We start from the raw sequence: 16,492 nt of genomic DNA on the forward strand, positions 1-16,492 counted from the left end.
TGCTGTACCTTGTACACTTCCTCACATATATTTTAAATAATCTCTAGGTCACTATATAATACCTAGTACTCTGTAAATATTATGTAAATAGTTGTTGTACTGTATTGCTTAGGGGAAATGACAAGAAGAAAAGTCTGTACATGTTCCTATAGACCCTTTTTGGTCTTTCCAAAAGTTTTTGATCTGCATATGGTTGCATCTGCAGTTGCAGAACCCATAGATATTGAGGGTCAACTGTACATCCCCAAATATTGGATATTACATTCTCCTTTTCTATATAAATAATCCCCTAGCTTATTTTTGATATTAAAGATGGAAACCCAGATCCATTTTTCCTAGGTATTGGTTTCTTGATTGTCTTTGGAGCTAATTGATGGGTCTTCTCTCACCTTGGTTTCTCAGAAAGGAGAACTAATGAAAATGAAAGGAAATGAAGAGTTTTCCAAAGAAAGATTTGATATAGCTATTATCTCTTACACCAGAGCCATTGAATATAGGTAAGAGCAAAACAGAGCAATGAGATTCTTTTTGTGTGGCAGCTCAAGTTAGAATGTTAGGATAAATAAAAATAAGATCAAGAATTGTAGAATCTTCCAAATTGATATGCATAATAGATTTTTATTTTTTATCTTTAGTTATTAGTAGCATTGGAGGTAACCTGAGTATTTGGAACTGATTAAATCCTGCAATTCAAGCAAGTCAGGTGCAGTGGTGAATTTGGTTCTGCCTTGCTCCATTTTCTTAAGGCATTCCCCTGTTATTGTCTTTTTCTCATTTTGCTGTCAACTACTTCCTTATAAATTATTAACTGATCAAAAAGGATTAGTTCCTAATACTTAAAATGCTACCTACTTAGGAGGTTTTGCTTTCTTAGAGGAAACTTTTAAAGGAAAAATAGTTGCAATGGTTGAGGATGCATGTGTTCTTTTCTACCTGGTTTTGTTACTCAGCTGCTGGAGTTTTGTAGTCTTCCCCCCAGGTGTGCTATTCTGTACCTAATGGCCACTTCAGGTGAACAACCTAATATTAGAGCAGCCTTTGAAGGTTGGGGTGTACGTAACTTCTCCCTTTCCTACCTTGCTTGTCCCCAGGGGGAATGAATCAATCTAGTCAACACGCTGCCCCAAGACTGCTACTCTATTCTATTGAGAAAAAGGTGGAAGAAAATCATTTCTGGCTTTATACTGTCAGACAAAACTAAAAAGATCAAAATTTGAAATGAAGCTACTTAACATTACTGTTGCAATTTCCAAGCTCCTTTTTCCTGGAGTTCTTTGTCAAGGTGGCATATCCCTGACATAATGATCCTGTCCTCTGTAGTTACAGCATACATTGTAGTTGACTAACTTTTTAATAAGATGTCTTATTTGATCTTGACAATAGTCCTGCGATCTGGACAGAGCAAGGATTCTCTTCAGTTTGAACACAGGATAGTTTAGGTTGGTTTTAAAGAAGGCTACTGGGGAAGTAATGAAGTGAGATTTACCCAGTTAAGTTCCAAATCTTGTATTCTTCCTGCTCTGCCATGAAAATGTAAAGTTTTAAAAACTGTTTTCAGGGCTGGGGATGTGGCTCAAGTGGTAGCGCGCTTGCCTGGCATGCGTGCGGCCCGGGTTCGATCCTCTGCACCACATACCAACAAAGATGTTGTGTCCGCCGAGAACTAAAAAATAAATATTAAAAAATTCTCTCTGTCTCTTTCTCTCCTCTCTCACTCTCTCTTTAAAAAAAAACTGTTTTCATGCCTGTTTTCAGTGTAATATATGTTTATTTCATATGTAATGTGATTTACTGACCAAACGTTACTTCTTTTTACGACCTGAAAACCACCTTCTTTATGGTAACCAAGCTCTTTGCTTTCTTCATACTGGACAGTTTAGGTAAGTTGGTTAAAGTACCACAATCATTGAATTGTTATGTTAAATGGCCATTTTTGGGGAGACATTTCTGTTTCATAGGTATGCAAGAAACCCCCCCTTTTTTTTCCAAAAATAGTTAAAAATTGTTAAAAAGAGAGTGTAGCAGGCTGTATATATACTAACTGTACCTGCGGCAGCTGAGTGCAAGCTTTTGTCATATGTCCTGCATTGTTTTAATTGCTTCACGTTAAGTCTCACAGCAACTTTAATAGGTAGGTTATATTATTCTTCACACTTTACCTGTGACCAGCTCAGCTCATACCACTAGTGATGCTAATTTGAACACAGATCTTAGTTGATGTCAACGTCTGTGTTTATAACACCTATAATATACTATGTCCTTTTGCGCTATTAATTAATCTGTTTTGGAAGAAATATTTTTACTGCCTTCTTTTCTTCTATTTGTCTTGGTATGAAAAATTAAGTAAATATCCTTCATAAGTGAAAGAAAGCACATAAACTTAATAATGTTACTATGAGAGTGGAATCATAACTAATTCTTAATTTCTTATGTTGAATATATTTACTTGTTGAGAAAGATTGATGTAGATACTCTACCATGATTTTATTGCCTTGTCAGTTTTAAAAATTTAAGAAATTAATTATAAGTATTAATATTGAAATGTAGATTGTTTATTTAATTATGTAATACTTTACTGTAAGAAAGGTTTGGGGTATGCTGAAGAATATATTCACACAGTAGAATTTTCAAAACAGAATAAATCAGAAAACCAATTCAGAGCTTGTTTTTTCAAAACAAGGCTACATAGGTATATGGGCCTGTAGGAATACTAATAATTCATATTTGACCCTGATCTCCTGTTGCTTAGAATGAAAAAGGAAAACTTGGCAAGTTACATAATTTTCATTATTTACAAAGCCCCAGTACACCAATTGCTGCAATGAGTTTTCCTCCTGCTGGTTCCTTCTGAAGGAAATTTCTTAAATGGCTTACTAATAATGTTAATTGAATGATAAGAGCTAAAAACAATTCTAGCAACATTGCTCTTTATAGGGGGGGAAAAAAACCTCTGAAAATAAAGTTTTGGGTTTCATAAGTGTTTTTGCGATGTCAAGAAAACTGAGAACATGTTTTCAATTGTTTTTCAGTAAAAGCACTTACTTGGGATGTGGGAAGGTGGGGGTGGGGAAGACAATATATTCCAAGTATGTAGCTTTAAAAATAACATTTATTGTGTTTTTCTTTTATTATAAACAGAACACATTCTCATGTTAGAAAATTTGGAAAATACCAGAGTTTAAAAAGAAGAAAATAAAAATCACCAGTAATCCAACCACCTGTATTAATGTTATGCAGCTTTTAGATGGCTTAAGCCGTGGATAATCCGAGGCTAACTAGACCAGAGGAATGGATGGGCTTGACACAGTCTTCCATCAATACCACTGTCCTCAACTGGTTCTGACAAGAAATGAGCTGCAAATGTCTTTAGGTTATTGCCTCTGGCTAGGTCCAGAATTGCAGATATTCTGTGGTGTTTGAAGGTGAATCTGTATACTTTCAAGATCAGATGAATAGGTTTGCAACTTGGCTAGCCTCTTGTGAAAATTGAGGTGCCTGTCTGAAACTTGCTGGGCAGAAAGTCACCTACACTTGAGCTCTGAAAGCTGAGAGGAAAATCAGGGTGACTCACAAGGAGGATCCTCCTCAACCCCTGCTATAACAGGAGGTGCATGAAAATAGAAACACAGAATCAGGTAGCTTGGTGATGTAAAGGCCAAGAGCAGGGCATTCTTGTACCTCCTTCCTGATGTTACAGCTTATTGTTGAATGCCATCTATATTTTCACTAGAGCCAGGTCAGCAGCATTGAAAACCCTCTGTTCTTTATTAGGCAATCACCAATATGTATTGGATGCCTGTTTAATGTATGAAGCTATGCTACACCAGTTTTATTGGTGTTTCCTACCTTTTTACACATTGTTTATGTCATTTGCTTGTAATGTAGGGTTAATGTTTTCAGAGTCCATAGTATCACTCCTGATCAAAATGATTAGAGTGATGAACCTTAAGAAAAGAACATGTTCTTAGTAATTGAAATGTGCCACTCACATAGGAGGACCTATGTCCTGAGAAGAGCTTTTAGCTGAGATACCAAGGTTGAGATGTTTTGAACCTCTCGAATCAGAGGGATGCTAGTTCTGCCATGGGAATCCTGCTGAGCATCTGTGGGGATAAAGCATCCTCCTTCCACTAGTTTGGGCAATAATGCAGTCCTTAGTTATTCCAGAAGGCCAGGCTTCATCTCTGCTATTGTAAAAGCAAAAATGGAGCTGCAAGAGAACAGAAATGGAACATTTAAAATTAAAATTAGGAAAGAAGAATAAAAGGATTAAAGTAAGAAATGCTGAAACTTCTAAAATAATTTAATTCTAAAAGATTAGTAAATATAAATTGGGACATTAAAAATAAAATTTTAAGGAATAACTTTGGCAAGTTTATTCTCTAAAAGGGTAAAAATAATAGTACTGTATCCAACAAAATGGGTGTGCTGTTGTGAATACTTTATGTAAATTCACTTATAAAAACCTTCACAACCATGTGAGGTAGGTGCTGCTGCCTCTTTACACATAGAGAGCCCAAATAAAGGATACAAGGTATATGTGATGGAGCCAGTGTTTGAGTCCAGACAGCCTGGATGCAGAGTCTTTATTATTATTCACTATGGAAAGGTGACGATAGAGTAAAAAGGAAATGTGAAAGTTGATAATTTTAAAAAACAAATGATCCAAATAGTCAATAAACATTTATGAGGACATGATTATCCTTACATGACATGCAGATTAAAAACTACAAGTTTCTTTTTCATATCCATCAGATTGGCAAAAACTTAAAAACTTCGTAATACCAAGTGCTTGAGAGGATGTAGAACAAAGGAAACTTTCATACTTGGCTGGAGAAAGTGTAAATTGGTACAGTCACTTTGGAGAGAAATCTGACAAGGTGAAGATGTGCATATTCTGCAGCCCACTTCTAGGGTCATCTCTTCCAAACTCTCAATGTGTACTCAAGAAGATATGTACAAGCCTTCATATATAGCATTGTTTGTAAGTGTAAAGAAATGGAAACAACCTAAATGTCCATCAGTAGGGGAATGGATAAATAAATTATGGTATAGTCATACAATGGAATTCTCAATGGTAGTTAAAATGAATGCAATGTTGGTGAAAAAAAGCAAGTTGCAGAATGATTTGTACAGTATGATGCCATTTATATAATGTTTAAAACATGCAAAACAATATGCATATTCTTAATACAGAGAATGTATTAAAAATGTTTTAAAATGCAGGGGCATGTTGAACACCAGGGGAGTGGCTATCTCTGGGGAAAAAGGAGGGAAAATAACACAGTGGATGTCAAGTGTAACAAACTTCTGCAAAAGAAGCTGAAGTAAATATGGCAAAATGTTAATTTCTTGCTAAGTTGGTACACAGTTGGTACATTCCTGGTTTCTCTCTTGTTTTATGTTGGTTAAGTTGTCTTACATTCTTTTTAATTTTTTTTCTTTTTTGTATATAGCCTTTTACTAGGAATTGATATCTGGTGGTATGATACCTAGTTTGGGTCTTCTTTATAATCTCTTTTTAAGAATAATGAATTAATATGTGTGAATACAAAATGATAAACCAGTCAATTTTAAACCAGATAAATAGGGGAGTAGTAAAAAGAGAAAGCAGGCAAATCAATGAGTTAGACCCCCTGAGAAGATAGTAGGAAATAGTTTAACCAGTAAGAGTTGGATGCCCTCACAAGTGGATTTAGGAGTTTGACAGTTCTGAGTGATGCTAAGTTTTGCCAAAGGGGTGTGATGGTAGATGACTGAGTTGAGGTATGGGAGGTTGTTGAAGGTAAGCCAGGAAACTGAGAGACTGAGTATGCATATACTGATGTTTACATTTTCTAACTTAGCATCTACCTCAAAACAGCTAGAAAAGAAAGAATTATTATCTTCATTTTATAGTTGAGAAGGTGGGTTCAGGGATATTAATGACTTCTTTAAGGCCCCAGGAGAATTAGCAGTTGAATTGGACTTAAATTAGGCCTTCTGTCCAGGAATGCATGCTCTGTTCGTATAGCTTAGCTAACAAGACATGGGAGTTAAAATTTTGGCTACAGAAGTCTTATTATTGAAAGGCAAAATTATTGCACGCAAATATACAAATTTTTAGTTACGCATAGGTAAGGTGTTGATACGATATATGCAGGAAATACTCCAGAAATGCTGAAAATACTTATTCCTGGGTTGTTGTGATTGTGACTCTGGGTGACTTTTCCCCTTTGTTTTACTGTTCTGTATTTTCCAAATTTCCTATAATGGACGTATATTTTGTGGATTTTAAAAAATTATTATTTGACTAAATGATATACATAGAAAATTCAGAACATAAAAATAGATAGCAATATACAGTACTTTTACAAAAATAAAAGAATGGAGATGTTTAAATATTTTATTTTTTTTCTTTTTCTGTTTAGAAATGCACTTGGTGATGGAAAGAGAGCCATTATTCTGAAGAGCACTTGGCCAAAGGTAGGTTTCTTTTGTATTTTTACATTGAGCCAGTAATACTATATATTTTTGTGAAAATTAATATATGGGATGCATATTTATATGTAAAAGTGCTGGATGAAATTATCAAGAATAGGAAAGGGGATGCTTCAGTTCCACTACCACTATGGGGATTTGGCAGTAGCTGTGAGAGGCTGAGAATGTGTGTGTGCCAGCATGAGGTGTCCTGGAGAGCATAGAGGGACTGTAGCAATTGAGAGGTAATATCTGCAAGTGATAGGTGTGCCTAAATGTGAGAAATGAAACTTTACTAAAACTTTTAAGGAACTATAGGAAAGCATTTATCCTTTCTTCTTTTGGTGCCAGGAATGGAACCCAGGGCCTTCCTCATGCTAGTATATGCTCTACCACTGAGCTGCACCCCAGCCTTTGGATTTCTTAAGTAACACACAATGTATAAATCAGTGTGAAATAAACCACATTGATATAATTTTCTACATCATACTTAAAAACTTATATACATAAAAGATATGAATGAAATAAGCAGGAGGAGATCATTTGTTCATCAATAATTTATATAACTAATAGGATTTATATATAATTGATATGATTGTATTGTGAATATGCAGAGAACTCCTAGAATAAATAAAAACCCAGTAGAAAAAGGGCCAGTGAAACAAATAATTTCATACAAGAAACCTACTAGAAATAAGAAACTTGAAAATCTGTTTCCTAGTAATTAGACTTGTGGGGAATTGGTTCAAAGATAGAAAAAATGAAACCAACAAAGAAAAATAGAGGGCCTCTAAGAGAAAGACCCACCTATAGATGAGTAAATAAAGCAATGCAATAGTGTTGGGACCCTTCACATTGGCAAAAATTAAAGAGACTGAGGGTCCAGAGTATTGGTACTGAGTGTGTAGTAACAGGAACCCTTTATAAACTGATGGAGGTGTGAATTGCTTACAACCAACTTGGAGAGCACCCTCATGTGCATACCTCATAATTACTTGATTTTACACTAACAGTTACTCCATTTCATATGTGTCAAACTAGAAAATTTCTTACATAATATATAGTGTCAGTCATTGTGGCCTTGTTTTAATTGCATCAAGTCTCAAATACTTAAATGTCCATTGATAAAGCAGTGGATGAGTTGGTATTTTTATTTGATCAAAGTTATTATTCTGATCTGTTTAATCTGTTCCCATCTTGAACACCCTTCATTCTTCAAACCTCATTCCTGCTACTCTCTCTGAATTGGCACGTGGGCTCCTCACTGTTGCTCCCATCAGGCCAGGCCCACTTCATTCTGTTTTTGCTCTTTCCTCTGCCTCAAACACTTTCCCCCTAGAACATAGCTAGCTCCCTTATTTCCTTTCATTCTTTATAGAACATCCTTTTCTCAATGAAACCTTCCCTGGCCATCTTATTAAAATGCACACCCTGCTCCTTTGAGACATTTCCTATCTTCTTTCCTTTTTTTCCTCTTAGCATTTGTTATTGAAAATAACAAATGCTATTATATAATTTATATATTATATATTATATAATTAGCATATGTTATTGAAAATATTGTTACACTATTCAATATTGTTACATTATTTATTTATATTGTTTATTGTGACTTCCAGTGTAATGTGGGCTTTACAGGGAAAGGCTTTTTCGTCTGGTTTGCTCTTAAATCTGGACTGTCTGACAAGTTGCCTGGTTCATAGCAGGCACTCAGGAGTAGTATTTGTTGAATTAGTAAATGAGTAGTTGAATATTAGATTGTAGTTGACTGGCATATCAATATTTATGGATTTGAAAAACAACATGAAATGAAAAAATAAATAAAAGCCCAATACCCATGATAGTGTTTGCATTTGGAAAGTCAGGGAGGGAAAGGAGATTGAAGAGATTCCAAAGCAGCCATATTGATATCATTGCCTTTCTCTTGTTAAAAGAGAATTTGGCCAGGCACAGTGGTGCACGCCTGTAATCCCAGCAGCTCAGGAGGCTGAGATAGGAGGATCGTGAGTTCTAAGCCAACCTCAGCAAAAGTGAGGTGCTAGGCAACTCAGTGAGATCCTGTTTTTAAATAAAATACAAAATAGGGCTGGGATGTGGCTCAGTGATTGAGTGTCCCTGAGTTCACTCCCCAGTACCAACAACAACAACAAAAAGAGAATCTGAGCAAATATAACAAAATGTTATAATGTTATAAATGTTATAAAAACAAAATTCTGGGTGTTTATTACATTATTCTCTGTATTTTTTCAATTTGTAAAAATATTCAAAAAGTTTTTCAAAGTAAAGATTCAAATAAGACACACAAAGGCACATGTCTTTCATACTGTATTCCTGATTTTACATAATTAAAAAAAATTACAGTGAGTAGGGCCTTAGAGAATTACTCTCATTTATACTTCCATTACTGCTTTGCAGATAGACTTCATTAAATTCTTTGCAGGACTTAATTTTATTTTGTTTCGTGTTGTTAAAATTATATTTTTTCTTTATATTCTAATTTGCTATGATAAAAAAGAGAAAGTACAGAAGGTTGTGAAGTAAAAGGGAAGACTCAGCCTGGGAACCTTTTAAAGATGTTCTTACCCTCCCCTAAAGTTACAATTTAGGCAGCCTAGGAGTGTATCTAGTGGTCTGGAGATGGTGAAGTTTTCCAGGTGGACTTCTACATCTAAGTTTTTGAGTAATTTTTTAAATGTCTAATTTTATGCATCAAGAAATTGAGTTCAACAGATGTGAAGTGACTTTTCAAGGTGTCATTGCAAGTGAAGGATGAAACTGGATGGCACTTGCATTAGAGGGTGATAAATTTGTTGGTATGTCCATTATGAGTCATTCTTTTGCTTGAAACAGTATCTTTGCTGATGACTACACCTTGCATTTTGTGGGTACTCTATAAATATTTGTAGAACAAATGAATTGATAATGTTATGCATACTGAAACCCAGTCTATGATACTGGTTTTCCAGAGATACCTCTTGCAAATTTTAATCTATTATCAAATTTAGGGAAGAATATTAAGGCTTTCTGAATTATTTTGAAGACTTTCATAGAGTGTTCCTGGTTTGGTTTCTCAGACAAAATATTTACTAATTTTTAAGTTGGGATGTTTTATGATATGTCATATGATTGCAAAAAATTTGCATAGATTAAAAACATACAACCACTAGTTAAGTATTCACAAAATTCGGTAACTATATATGTAAGCTATTTTTCCTTTTTATTTTACCAGATAGAAATATTCATTGAAGAATATTTTTACTTCAGAAGCTAAAATAGAGCATGCATCTAGGCATGGTGGCACACACTTATGATCTCAGAGACTCAGGAGGCTGAAGCAGGAGGATCACAAGTTTGAGGCCAGCCTCAGCAACTTAGTGTGAGCCCCTGAGCAAATTGGCAAGACTGAATCTCAAAATTAAAAATAAAAAGGGCTGGGAATGTGGTTCAGTAGTTAAACCCCTCTGAGGCCCCTAGTGCCAAAAAAATAAAAAAAGGAGAGCGTGCAAGGTGCGTTCTTTACTTTTCTAAGAATGTTTTGTTTGAGAATTATGAGCCCAAGTCTGTGGGGTCACAGCTCTAAGATAAGCCTGTAGAGGCAGGTACTTTCCATTTCTGCATGAGGATGGGCCATTTTTGGTTCCTTTGGTTCAGATAGGGGAGACTACTAGAGGGTCACCTGTCTCTAGACTTACTTTCAGGCTTGAGAGAGGATAAGTCATTGTGCTTTAAAAAATGAGAAATTTTATGGGATAGTCAATAGAGATATGTTAATGTTTCTGTGCGTATTGTGTTTTGCTGTAGTTTACAAGATAAAAAATAATAGACTCACTAAAGTCCTCAAGAGACGGAGTTCTGAAGGGTATGTTAGATTCTTGTTTGTGAACGATAGAAACCTGACTCAGGTCCTTGGTGTAGGTAGTAGAGAGAATCTGTAGGCTGTTGTACCTGAGAAGTCTAGGGGTTGGCTTCAGTGGTGGCTGGGCAAGAGCTGTATGTGTCCTTCTGTTTCTCAGCTGTGTTTCCCTGTTTTGTCAGTTTCATATTTCGTTCTTTTTTCTCTTTTCTGTTTGATTTTACAAAGTTTTTTTTTCCTGTATCTTCAAGTTTGTGGATATTTTCATCTATAATGCTTCATTTGCTTTTCTTAACATTCAGGTGTTTTTCATCTTAAATACTTTAATTTTTATCTCTAGAAATTAAATTTGGGTCTTATATTTCATGTCTCTACTTGCTTCTACAATGAATGGAATGTGATTATAGCAACTGTTGTAATATCCTGAATTCCATCATCTGTGTCATTTATGGGCTTCTTGTGACTTCATTTAAAAAAAGACTTTTACCCACATGATTTTATTCTCTTTTATGGCTGAGTAAAATTCTGTTTTGTATATATATTGCCACATTTTTGTTATCCATTCATCCATTGAAGGGCATCTAGGTTGGCTCCACAGTTTAGCTATTGTGAATTGTGCTGCTATAATGCTAAGTGAAGTTAGCCAATCCCCAAAAAACTAATCCTGAATGTTTTCTGTGATATAAGAAGGCTGACTCATAGTGGGGTAGGGAAGGGGAACGTGGGGGAAATAGATGAATTCTAGATATGGCTGAGGAGTGGGAGGGCAAGGGAGGGGGCAGGGGATTAGCAAGGATGGTGGAATGTGATAGATATCATTATCTAAAGTACATGTATGAAGACACAAATTGGTGTCAACATACTTTATATACAACCAGATATATGAATAATTGTGCTATATATGTGTAATAAGAATTGTAATGCATTCCACTGTCATTTATTATTTTTTTAAATCACTCAATAAAAAAAAGAAATATACCCTGTCGCTATTGAGATAATATACACAGGATAAAGTTTTAATCATTGGGAATAAGTTATGGTCCTTCAATATGAGGGATGAACTGACAATTTCCCTCTCCAATTATCTTCTAAATTAAGTAATTTTTATCAGAAAGTGACTGCATACCATATATACACCAATGCACAAGCAGAAGCATGTCATACATGAAAAAAACAAGAAAGAATAGAACAAGTATAGACCTTTGCTTGGCTGTGTATGGACATTCCACTCTAGATGTGCCCTGATCGTCTCTAAACTTTACAGTTATATATATAGAAAGTAAAGCATATTCACATTAAAAGAAAAAACTTTGACTTTGTAGTAGGAGCCCCATACCAATATCTGTCATAGCTATTAATTCTAATGAAAAGAAGCCCCTGTCAGTATCTATATAATAAGCCTAAGGCTCAGGCTGATTTCAGTTGGGTCATGTGTCCCAGCGTGGATCAGTTACAGTGACCTGGGAAGTTGTATGTTTCCACTGACCAATCAGAGCCGCTATCCCTTGTTGGGATGGTGCACTAAAACTGATAGTACTGCCATGCCATATCTATGAGGAGTGGGAAATGTTTACCCCTAGGTGAGGGGATGCTAGACCAAAAGATAATAGGGAATGTCCATATATGATAGAGAATGAGAGTGTCAAAGAAGAACAAAAATTTTTATGGTAATTGGGTTCAAGAAACTGAGATACTTTAATCTGAGCTTCATTAAGCTTCAGCACAGGGGGCTGGATAAACCGCTTTCTCAACCAGCAGAAGTTACATGGGGTCCAGGGAAAAAGATCCAATAGGTGGTGAGAATAGTAGGGGAAAAGAAGAAAGTATTCACTATAAGTTTAGCAGGTATGTTTTATGATCTAACATTATTTCTATTCTGTGTTTTATTTTTTTAAATGTAGTAATCTGAACTTGAAAGATGACAAATATCTAGTGGTAGGATTTTCCACCTTTTAGTATATATGAGAGATCTCTTTGTCCTCTTATACTGCAGGTGTCAGGAAACAGGACTTCTACCCTCTAAGGGGAAGCAGAGTTTAATGAAATGCATAGTCTTTAGAATAAAATCTTCAAAATTTGTAGGTCCACAAGAACACAGAACTGACTATGAATAAACATGCCAGTGATTCTTTTAGCAAAAAACTACTCCTTTTTAAAAGGTTCACTTATTTTTGATTTTTCCACTTAAAGGGTTCACTTATTTTGATTTTTCTCCCGGGTTCTCATCTAATCAGAATGTTCTTTGTAAAATGTGTAGTAAGGGGGCTGGGGATGTGGCTCAAGCGGTAGCGCGCTCGCCTGGCATGTGTGCGGCCCGGGTTCGATCCTCAGCACCACATAACAACAAAGACGTTGTGTCCGCCGAGAACTAAAAAATAAATATTAAAAAAAATTCTCTCTCTCTCTCTCTCTCTCTCTCTCTCTCTCTCTCTCTCACTCTCTCTTTAAAAAATGTGTAGTAAGTAGGAAGGAGATCTGGACTAGGTATCATAAAATCATTGTTCTTTAGTTTGTTTCTAACTGTGACTTGAGGCCAGGTTCTGGCCTGTTTTTTTTCTGGTAGATCGTCTCTCTAGAGGAGACATGGTACCTAAAATGGAAGTTTGATTTGTGAATAACTGGGAGCCGGGTTAGTTAAATTCGCTTTCTAGACTAAGATATTAGATATAATGGATTTTCCAAATATTGGAGTCAGTAAGGATTTGGGTTCTATAGCAAAAAACAAAGACAAGAAGCCAAAACCTTACCATTTGAATTGAGAATAAAGTCAGTGATTTTTGGACCTTTTCTTAAAGCTAGGAACTACACTTACAGATAAAATAAAAGCTGATTGAAGGGGAGAGATGGAGAGAAGAGTTAGCCTGACTACACCTGTTATTTGAGCCTGTGTTCTTGGAGGCACTGGGAATGCTGCCCAAGCTGGTTGCTCCTTCCAGCTCCAAAATCTTTGATTTCCAAAGTGTAGGGCACGTCATGACTTAGTGAATATTATTGCCTTAAAGTATTTTTTAAAAATTTATTTCTTATAATGAATTACTTTTATTCACAAAATACTGTGTTTAGTACTTTATTAGTAAAATATAACAGAAGTTAAATACTTCGCTGGGGTACCAAAATCTCTTAAGCAAAAATATTTATCTCTAGTTAATTGTTAAAAATCACTTGCCTATTCATAACATTCTACTAATTCATTAGTTTTATTTCTTGAGGTGTTAACATTTTTATTTATTTTTCATGATAGGGGCCTGATCTAACATTTTAATTAATTCATTTTCAAACAATATTTTTCCTTACCTATTATTTAATTTAAGCATATTTTTGAGAAAAAAAAATTAAATTTATCTTTTTGGAACAGGGTCATTATCATTATTGTGCTGCTCTTTCTATGCTGGGGGAAAATGACTGGGCCCTGGAAGCAAACATAAAAGCTCAAAAACTCTGTAAAAATGACCCTGAGGGAATCAAGGATCTAATTCAGCAGCATGTAAAGTTACAAAAACAAATAGAAGACCGACAAGGTATTTCACCTAAGATTCTTTTGGTTACAGTTGAATTCCCTTTAAAGTTTCAAAGGTGGGTTTCTTGGATTAACAGAGGATCATAAATCAGTTCTCAGATGATTTTTGCTTACTTTTTTATGTTATCTTCAAGTTACTTACATTTTCTATATCTTTCTGTGTAGAGTTAGTAATATGTTAGTAATATGTTCCATTGGGTTATTATACATGATTTGTATTTTTTATTTGAAACAGCCAGTAACCAAATTATTATTTATTCTTCTATAGAAAAATATTCTTTTCAGAAATTTTGAATAAAATAAATGCTTTTGAAAGGAAATTGTGTAAAACATTTCATCATTTAAGTTATTTCTAAAAGAAAAGGCCCTTCAATAGAGTTGCTTAATTTGTTTGCACCAAGTTTGCAAATAATTCTATAGCATGTTGAACATCTATAATCAGAAATTGGCTGTGCAGGCTAGGACTTGTAAATTTCCATTCTTCAACCTTGTTTTCTGTACTTAGTCATTTTTCTTTCTCAGTGCTTGAAAAAATTTCTTTACGCTTTGAGTATCTAGGTCTTTCCTTTTTTTTTCTTCTTTGGATATTCAGTGTCTATGGAGCTGAGATGAGCAGTTTTGTAACTAGCGGATGTTGTCATCCAGCTGTTAACAAGATTCTTAGATTGTGAGCTCCTTGAAGACAGGTACCGTCTCTGATTCAAATCAATGTATTGCTGTCATCTTGTCAGTAATCACATGCAGTGGGATGTCAGACATGGTGTACAGCAGTTTGTTGACACCATTCTGAAATTACTGACATCTAGGATTGTAAAATTGTTTTGATTTATTTTTCAACTTTCTAAAGTTGTTTGATGTTCTTAACTCAGCTTAAAGGAAATTTGAAAATGTGTTGAAGTCTGTTTTGCCAATCCATTGATTACTCTGTGTGTGTGTGTGTGTGTGTGTGTGTGTGTGTGTGTGATTGACTTTTATAGGTCGAACACCAAATAAGAATCCAATTAAAGCTTTTTATGAAAGCAGGTGAGTTAATATCAGATCAGTAGCTACTACTTGGAATGAACTTAAGAATCACTTGTGTTTGTCATTTTAAAAACTTAAGCGCAACTATAGTAAATTTAGGGATGGAAGAATAAGAGGGTTCTTTTTTTTTTGGTGTGTGTGTTTGCACACAAAATATCAGGTGATCTGTGAGTTGTCAGATTTATTTTATTGAACCACTTGGATGATTAGTAGCCTAATTTAGTGAGAAAACAGGAATGGAATGTTAATTTGAAGTTATTGTGCTTGACGGCGAGCAGTTGGTCACGGGGTCCTGGCAGTAGAGAGCTGATACACAGCCTTTGCCTCATGCCCTTCCTCTCTGTCCTGGAAACGTTGCCCCAGCTTCTTGATACTTTTCAAAGAGTACAAATCGATTTAGGAATGCTTATAAGAAAATAAATAGCCAGGTTTCTACATTTGCTTATTTGGCAATTTAAATAGATTAAGCCTTTCTCCCTTGATAAGCACACAGGATAGTGAAGCTGTTAATATGTGAAACATGAAGATTTATTTACTTTAATATTAGAACCCAGAATACTAGCCTTGAACTGGTTTTAAATAGTTCTTATGTATAAAGGCTTATCTGAGAGCTAGAGGTTCTTTTCAAAACAATGGTACCTTGCTTTCAAGGAAGAAAGGCTATACTTGCTGCAACCTGTTTGTTTGAAGGATAACTTTTAAAAAATGCTCATTAATTAGTAGGAATAAAGGGGTCATTTCTTTTATCCCATTTTAGGGCCTATATACCTAGGAATTTATCAGCACCTGCTTTTAGTACTTCACTTAACTTTGTGGAGACGGAAAGAGATCTCAAAAATACTAACTACAAGATGGCAAACGGTGGTAATCAGAATCTAAAGGTAAGCTCAGTTAAAAACTTAAAATTATTTCAGCTATTAATAGTAACATGTTGGTGATAGTGGAAACCAACTATTTTGGTGGTATAAACTCTTACTTGTTGAGATCAAGAAAATTATTCTTTTTTTGGATTTTGTTTTGTTTTGTTTTTGGTACCAGGGAATGAACCCAAAGGTGCTTAACCACTGAACCACATCCACAGTGCAATTATTCCTCATATAACTACAACCAATTATACCTCATACAACTACATAAAAATAATGTATTTAAAGTCACAGAATTTCTTCTGAAATCACACTTACATATCTTTTTTTTTTTTTAACCAGGGATTGAACCTAGAGATGTTTACCCACTGAGTTAACCACATCCCCAGCCTTTTTATTTTTTTTTTATTTTGGGCCTTTCTAAGTTGCTGAGGGTGGCTTTGAACTTGGAATCCTCCTGCCTTGGCCTCCTGAGTTGCTGGGATTATAGGAATGTACTGTCAAGCCTAACTATATTTACAGGTATTAAAAGTATTTTTGCTAGATATAATTTTGCCATTTAGTCCATTTTTATACCCTCATTTTAGGTCACCCAGCCAGTCTCAGGAATGAGTGACAATGGGGTCTGTTGGCCAAGTCACTTCTGCCCCTCCCTGTGTTTTGGATTTGTCTTTTTCTCCCTTTTCTGATTTGTAATCTCTTTGTGACCTGGCACTGTAGCAGCTCACCAGCCAACTTGTGCTTAGCTGGGGTGCCTAGGAGGCACTCCTTCCCCAC

The 16,492-nt window shown here is 35.2% G+C and overlaps 1 protein-coding gene across 1 annotated transcript in view; it reads left to right on the forward strand.

Moving 5' to 3' along the window:
* The window catches only part of LOC144374850 (uncharacterized), a 29,958-nt gene extending 14,281 nt beyond the window's left edge, over positions 1–15,677 (forward strand). The window contains exons 7-10 of the mRNA XM_078037617.1: positions 403–4,984; positions 6,411–6,465; positions 14,807–14,852; positions 15,610–15,677. The gene's annotated coding sequence lies outside the window, so the exon portion shown is untranslated. The remainder of the gene's footprint in view (positions 1–402; positions 4,985–6,410; positions 6,466–14,806; positions 14,853–15,609) is intronic.
* Positions 15,678–16,492: the final 815 nt, after the last annotated feature.

Source organism: Ictidomys tridecemlineatus, unplaced genomic scaffold (assembly GCF_052094955.1).
Source record: "Ictidomys tridecemlineatus isolate mIctTri1 unplaced genomic scaffold, mIctTri1.hap1 Scaffold_91, whole genome shotgun sequence".
Lineage (NCBI taxonomy): Eukaryota > Metazoa > Chordata > Mammalia > Rodentia > Sciuridae > Ictidomys > Ictidomys tridecemlineatus.